The following is a 7,855-nucleotide window of genomic DNA, read 5'->3' as shown; positions in this document are numbered from 1 at the left end:
CTATATGGATTGTTTTGAGGTCGAGGATTATTACCCATGTAGTTTAATTACTCGTTATCCATGTTGTGGCCATAAGGTTGGTATTCCGAATGGCTTGTTCCACCTCCACTTGCTTCGCACTGCATTACTGGGTGAACCTACGAAGAACTAAGAAAACCATCAATCTTTTTATTTAAGAGTTCTACCTGATTAGAGAGCATGGTGACCGAATCGACGTTATAAACACTGGCTATTTTTGTTGGCTTTGTTCTCATGACTTGCCACTGATAGTTATTCAGTAACATCTCCTTAATAAACTCATAGGCATCTTCAGATGTTTTATTATTGATGGTTCCACCAGCAGCTGCGTCAACCATTTGTTGAGTCGAAGGATTTAGACCATTGTGGAATGTTTGTACTTGGAGCCAAAGCGGTAACCCATGGTGAGGGCACCTTCTCAAAAGGTCCTTGTATCTCTCTCATGCATCGTAGAGTGTTTCTAAATCCATCTACACAAAAGAAGAGATATCATTACGTAATTTAGCCATTTTAGCCGGCGGAAAATATTTTAGTAAAAATTTTTCGGCCATTTGTTCCCAAGTAGTAATTGACCCTTGTGGTAATGAGTTCAACCACTGTTTAGCTTTGTCCCTCAATGAAAAAGGGAATAACCGAAGACGAATGGCATCATCAGAAACACCATTAATTTTAAATGTATCGCATAGTTCTAAGAAGCTGGCTAAATGAGCGTTGGGATCCTCATCCTGCAAACCATCAAACTGAACAAATTGTTGTATCATTTGAATAGTGTTAGGTTTTAATTCAAAAGTATTTGCAGCTACAACAGGTCTAACTATGCTCGATTCAGTTCCTGTTAAAGAAGGTCTAACATAATCATACATAGTGCGTGGAGCAGGATTTTGATTAACCGCAATTGCAGGAGGTAGTTGATTGCCTTGGTTTTCAGCCATCTCTTCGGCTGGGGGTTGAGTATCGTCTTCTTGGTCGTTCTCTGTGTATCTTAAGCTTCACCTTATTTCTCTTTGATTTCTTCGAACTGTACGTTCGATTTCTTCGTCAAAAAGTAATGGTCCTGACAAGTTTCTTCTAGTCATAAACTATAAAAACCTGCCAAGAGAGGGAAAAAGTAGATTAATAAATAATAATAATAATAAAATTAAATTAAGTTGCAAGAAAAATAAATGGCTAGAGTAATAAAAATTGAGCGTTCCTAATATCTTAGTTCTCCGACAACGGCGCCAAAAACTTGATCGCGTGATTTTGTGATAGGTTTTAAATATTTATAATTACTCGTTCTTGAACTAACTATTATTGCGATGTAGGCAAGTGTACCTATCAAACAATAGTATAGCTTTAGCAAACTGGATTGTCGAACCCAAAGGAACTAAAAGTACTAGTAATGACTATCTTTTTATTATCTAGCCTAAGAATAAAGAGATTTTTGTTTTAACTAACTAATTATCTAAACTAAGAATGCATAGAGAATGGAATTGGAGAATTGCTTTTGGGAAAATCGATTGAATGAAGACAATACCTAAGGAAAAATCCACCTAGACTGTACTTGTTATTCTGGCTCCGAATCGGACGATTTATTCATTTAGCTTGTTCCGTAGAGATCCCGAAGTTATGTTATTATCCCTATTCAAGACTAATAATGTCTAATCCCTAGATTGAATAACTGAGACTTTTCTTTAATTAACACTCTAGGGTTGCATTAACTCGATCTATGGATCTCCTTATTAGGTTTCACCCTAATCCAGCAAAATCTTGTCACCTTATGTCTAAGCGTGCAATCAACTCCACTTAATTATAACAAATGTACTCTTAGACAGGGTCTATTCCTCCTCTGAATAAGATCTTGTCTTGAATCAGTATCCTAGGATATCAAAACAAGAATTAAGAACACATAATTAAGAACAAGTTAAATATTAATCATACGATTTAGAAAATAATAACAAGATTCATCTTTGGTTTCATTCCCCTTAGGTATTTAGGGATTTTAGTTCATAACTAAATAAGAAAACATCTCAGAATAATAAAGAATACAAAACATAAAGAAAACCCAAAACTCCTGAACGAGAAATTGAGGAGAGATCTTCAGCCTTGATGATAACTCTAGCTTCTGAGATGGATAAATCGGCTTTCTTGGAGTAATTCCTAACCCCCTATTCTCCGTCTCCTTTTCTTCCTTCTCTAGGGTGTATTTAAAGGCTTTTGAATGCCTAAAAGCCCTCAAAATTAGCCTTTTTCGAATTGGACTGAACTTGGGCTTAGCAGGGACACGCCTGTGGCACACGCCCGTGTTCGATTACTTCAGGCCGTGCTCGAGCCTTCCAAATTGACACGGCCATGTGGTCTGCCCATGTGAGGAGGTCCAGGCCGTGTTGATTTCATACGTTGGCCCATTTTCTCCATGTTTGGCCCGTTTCTGGTTCCTTTTGCTCCCCTATGCTCTCCTAAGTGTAAAACATGGAATTAAAGCATTAGGAGCATCGAATTCACCAATTCCAATGGAAAATCACCCATAAAATGCGTTAAACATGGGGTAAAAATATGTAGAAATTACTGTTTATCAGGAGGCGAGTACTAAATTCCTAAACGTTAATAGATCTAATTAGTAATTTAAATAAATTACAACACAATAAAACATAAAGTGAAAAGAATTTATTTTTATAAGAAAATAAATAAAATTGTATAAAAGGATAAAAGACAGAGAACTAAGATGTTGACTCAATCAATACTAAGCATGGGAGACTAACTTGCTTCGGTGGTCATAACTAATTCTTACTTCGGGTTCTACTCAATCAACTAGTCATTAACCTAGCATGACCTCTCAATCTTTCACTAAACTAATGACTTGACAAGAACTACTTATGTCTCGACTTCATAGTCCAATTTTAGGGTAAGGGGTTCATGGATAAGCAATACCAATTTTGTGTTAATTCCCACCTAGCTGACTTCCTAGGGTTGTTAGGCTAGGGTTTAGGTTTTCCCTATCCCAAACAGCTAATTCTATAAGAAACCTTACCTAACAATTAATTACTCCCATGTCCACTCGCTAATCCCCTATAAGAGGATTAGTTCCTCGTGGATCCTATAAATAATATAAACTTGATGGAGAAAATAAACATGAAAAATAGATCAAGAGTAAAAGTTTAAAGAAATCACGATTTGTATTGAATAATTGAAGTGTAGAAATCCACAAAGAGTTTGTTGAATCCGGAAGTCAGTTTCTCCAAAGAACACTAATGAAAATAAACTTGAAAATAAATCCTAAGTACAAAAGAAACTAAAAACTGAAACCAAAATTGAAAGAAAAATTCTAAGTTACAGAAGAGATTCCTCTTAAGTGTTTAAGGAAGCTTATTTATAATATTAGGGTTGACCATCGTCCTAGCCCTAGTTTGGCTGACGTTTTTACATTAAATTTCATTGTGCAAACCAAAACACCCTTAGCTCATAAATTCTTTATGTATAGGGCTGGTGTCATGACATCCTCTGCTCTATGTCGCAACATTGATGGCATTTTGCTTAACTCAGGTTTGGATACAGGGCTGTGTTGCGACACCCTCTTGTTATGTCACGACAGTGAAAGCATCTTGCTATTATTGTATCCTGCTCACTAGAGGAGTCCATTGGCTCTAGCAAAAAAAGCCTTACACAAGGCCCGACCCATTTTCTAAAAGAGCATTATTTTTTGGGCCTATATTTTTATCGAACCCTCTTACTTTTCGGGTGGGGTGGCTCGACCCATGGACAAGTCTACTGCTCACTATGTTGCGACGTTGGACATCTGCGTTGCAACATGGTGACCATGCTAGTGTTCTCTTGCCTCCGAATAATGTCCTGCACATTCACTAAGCACATTAGCCTTCCCTTAGGCCTACTTCGGCCCCTAAGGTCATATAAACGGCTCAAATCACACTTTTTATTAATTGAAACCTAAAATTGAAAAACTAAATAAAACATAGTAAAATTGCTTATATTCAAGCTCCTTAAGTACAAAAACTAGTTTAATTTGTTACAACAAATTGCGACAGATCAATGCGTATAGTACGTATCTCATCTTTACTTTACTCATACACTTACTAATTATTATAGATATCATCATCCTTTATATATATACTTGTACTTGAACAATCCACATATAAGAGTTAGGATAAAGACTCACCTGATACTCACTTACAGTAGTCAAAGCTCCAGACTCAAACATTCTTCTTAAACTGGCAACAAGTATTGCTTAAAGAACATATATTCACCATAACAACTCTTATACATTCAATTTACTGGTCATCTCAGTTGAAAATAACCCCATGCAAGACCTTGTACTTAAAGCTTTACTATTCATATATATATCTTTTACAAACTTACTCTTTCAAAACACCCAAAATGTAAAGCTGTAATACTTACCCGAAGATGGAATGACCATTGATTAAACTAAGAACCATAGCTTTTAGCTTAATAAGGAAAAGATACCTTTGGATTAAAGGAAAAGAACCAGAGAGTAGTGTATTCAAGAAAGAAGAACATCTTTTCAGAACCTTTCACACACACACATACACACACACACACACACACACACATACACACATACACATATTACATATTTCTTCATAGTGGAACTTAACAAATGTCACACATTTAAGAATTTATCTTCATTGTCTACATTTTCCAAGAGAAACATAAATCAGAATCCTACATTATAGATATCAAACTAGTCTATCTAGTTGGTTCCTAACCAGGTTACCTTACAACCTAACTAGTACAGTACTTTAGACAAACAAGACATACTATACCTTTGGCGCTAACTCATACCATAATTACCTTTTCACTTAACCAGATATTTCTCTTTAAATAGAAGAATAATCTAAAATAAAATCTTCACTTACTCACACAATGGTTATTATACGTCCACACTTATATGCCAAAAGAAACATATGGGCAAATTACACTTCACCAAATAAATTATTTAACTAGAATATGCCTAAATCTCGGACCCACCAAACTTGGGATGTGATGCCACATCTTAGGAAAAGGGAAACTCCGATAGAGGGGGGCAACCGCCCCATTTTGATGATTAAAGATTATTTTTTTGGGGATAGTAAAACGATGAATTTGGGATGATTTTTTTTTTAATATTTGGATTAGACTAACATTAGTATATATATAGGTAGTTTGTATTCAATTTTCTATACAGGAACCCTACACGAGGAAAAGCATTACATTTACGAGATTTAAATGAACAAAGAAAGAGAAACCCACCATAAGGCTACAATAACATTACGATCAATTGAGTACTTTATTTCTTGTATTTTTGAGGGTTGCACATTAGGGACAATGTGCTATCTAAAGTGTGGGGGTAACATAGGATGTTTAATTTTTATATTTTTATGCTTTTTCTTTTCTTTTCTTTTTTCTTTTCCAAAGTGTGTTAAGCTTGTAGAAATACAAGTGATTGGTTAGGAGCATGTATTTAGGTTTATTGTGTTTATTTTAAATTTGACATGATAGTGAATGATTTTAAATTTTCAATTATTAGACTACTAAGTTCTATATATTACACTGTAAATAGGCATTTAGTAATTCAACGATATTTTATGAAAATGTATCGATACCATTTTGACACTCTGTTTTGTTTGGATACTGTTCATTTGGTCAAGTATTGATACCAATTACCAAAGTATCGATACTTATCTCAATATGGTAAAAAGCTCATCTAGCAAATTCAAAAAGTTACCTAACCACAAAAGACAATAATTTTATCCAGTTAAACACCCAAATAACTAACCAATAAGCCATTCAAAGGAACTATAATCAAGTTCACTCATTTAAGTAGCCTAATTTAAAATTCACATAATAATAATCATCAATTCAAGTTCTATTCACCAACAATAATAGCCATAATAAAACATGCATAAAGACTTGCCATACCAAAGCATTATAACCAACATTAACCTTAAAGATTCACCTACCAAAAACCAATTTTAGTATACATTCAAAGCTAACCATTCAACTAGATATAACATTATAACATAACATTTAACATATTAACAACTAAATCCTATATACTTGCCACATCCCAGGACGAAATATAAAAACTACCAAAATGCTGGATAGAGCTTCCTATCGATCCGTCTGATCAGTCCGCAACTTGACAACTACAAAAGAGCATGAAGGAAACAAATAAGATTAAAAAGCTTAGAAAGCCCATAGTTTAAATATCAAACTAACTTACATTGATTGATAAATATATACAAAGAAATAATATATACAAATCCTGATATTCAAGTACAAAATTCACAAATTACACTAGTTCATGTTTTCATATAAAAACATATAATCATAATCTTCATCTCAAATAACTTATCACATTCATAACCAACATTTCATCAATATAAATGTTCTCATATATAAACAAATAACATCTAACATCTTGAATAAGTATCAACATTTACATCCATAACTTAATTGTACCTTCCATTAACATTTAGGCCGATGAACTAACTAACCCGACTCGGATACTCGGGTAACTACACCACACCAGAGGCATCATTGATGCAATATAGAGGCACTAAAGTGCAAATAGAGACACCGTAGTGCAAATCAGATACACCAAAGTGTGACAGAGGCACCAAAGTGCAAATCCCGTACAAGCGTGCATTCTAACCCTATTGGCATGGCAACCGTATCCTAGTGGTTACTATGTTCAATAAGGCATTACATGTAATTTCATTTCCATTTAGACATATTCACTATTCAAAGGCACTTCATTAATTCCATAAACACACTATACTCAATATATCATCTTCAAATAAATACAATTTCAAGCATTGCAACAATCAAATATTTGCTTTCGTTCGTACTCATTTGCAATAATAGATGTCACATAGATAACTAATAAATTAGTCACATGAATACTAATAATTAGAAACTAGTAGCATAATATTTATAAGTTCACATGTACAATTTAAAGCACTATGAACGTACCTACAATTATTTCCAATTAAAAGCAAGGACTACTCTGTGGTTTTCCCTTTTCCTCTGTTATTGTCTTTTTGATTCGGTTTTTGATCTATATAATAATTAAATACAATCTATTAATTACACAAACATTTCACATCAATTCAATACATATGACCCTTAAATTTTCATTCACTACACATTTCCCCTAAACTTTCACATTATTCACAATTTAGTCCCTACCTTCAAAATTCCAAAATTAACAAAACTTCGTAACAAAACATGCTAGCTGATTTTTTGCCCTACTATATTCATCCTTCATTTATACTAATTTCACAAAAATCCCCTATTAATTATAACATTTAATCAATTTAATCCTTTACTCAAAAATTAACAAAAACTACTTTATAATTTACCCATAACCAACAACTAATAACTCTAATTCATCTTTTAACATCATAATATCAAGATTTCATCAATGGTACATTTCAAAATTCTAAGCTATGATTTAGTTGGACCTAGTTGTAATGATCTAAAAAATATAAAAGTTACAATAAATAAGTTAAAAATAAGCTTACAGGCAAAAACTTGAGCTAGCCGAACTTAAAGATCTAAAAATGGAGTTTTTTCTTCTTCTTTAATTTTTGGTGGAACACTTTGTAAAGATGATAACTAATTTTTGTATTTTATTTTACTTAGGTAAATTTTATAATTACCATTTTACCCTTAGTTCTAATCTTACAATTTTAACAATTAAAAGTGCCATAACTGTCTATCTTTAAACCTTATGGACTATTTATTTCATAAGTCCTCATCTGTTTAGTAATTAAAATATCAAGTGAATACAATTTTATAATTACTAAGTTTTGTGTCTTCGACAACTTAGTCATTTTTA

At 33.3% G+C, this 7,855-nt stretch overlaps 1 non-coding gene across 1 annotated transcript; it reads left to right on the top strand.

Annotated features, from left to right (window-relative positions):
• The first annotated feature begins 414 nt into the window (after positions 1–414).
• On the top strand, positions 415–521 carry LOC128294333 (small nucleolar RNA R71). Its single transcript, XR_008284645.1, has one exon. It is a non-coding gene; the product is annotated as a small nucleolar RNA R71 (small nucleolar RNA).
• Positions 522–7,855: the final 7,334 nt, after the last annotated feature.

The sequence above is a fragment of the Gossypium arboreum genome, chromosome 6, assembly GCF_025698485.1.
Source record: "Gossypium arboreum isolate Shixiya-1 chromosome 6, ASM2569848v2, whole genome shotgun sequence".
NCBI lineage: Eukaryota > Viridiplantae > Streptophyta > Magnoliopsida > Malvales > Malvaceae > Gossypium > Gossypium arboreum.
This window is presented reverse-complemented; position numbering and strand designations above follow the sequence as displayed.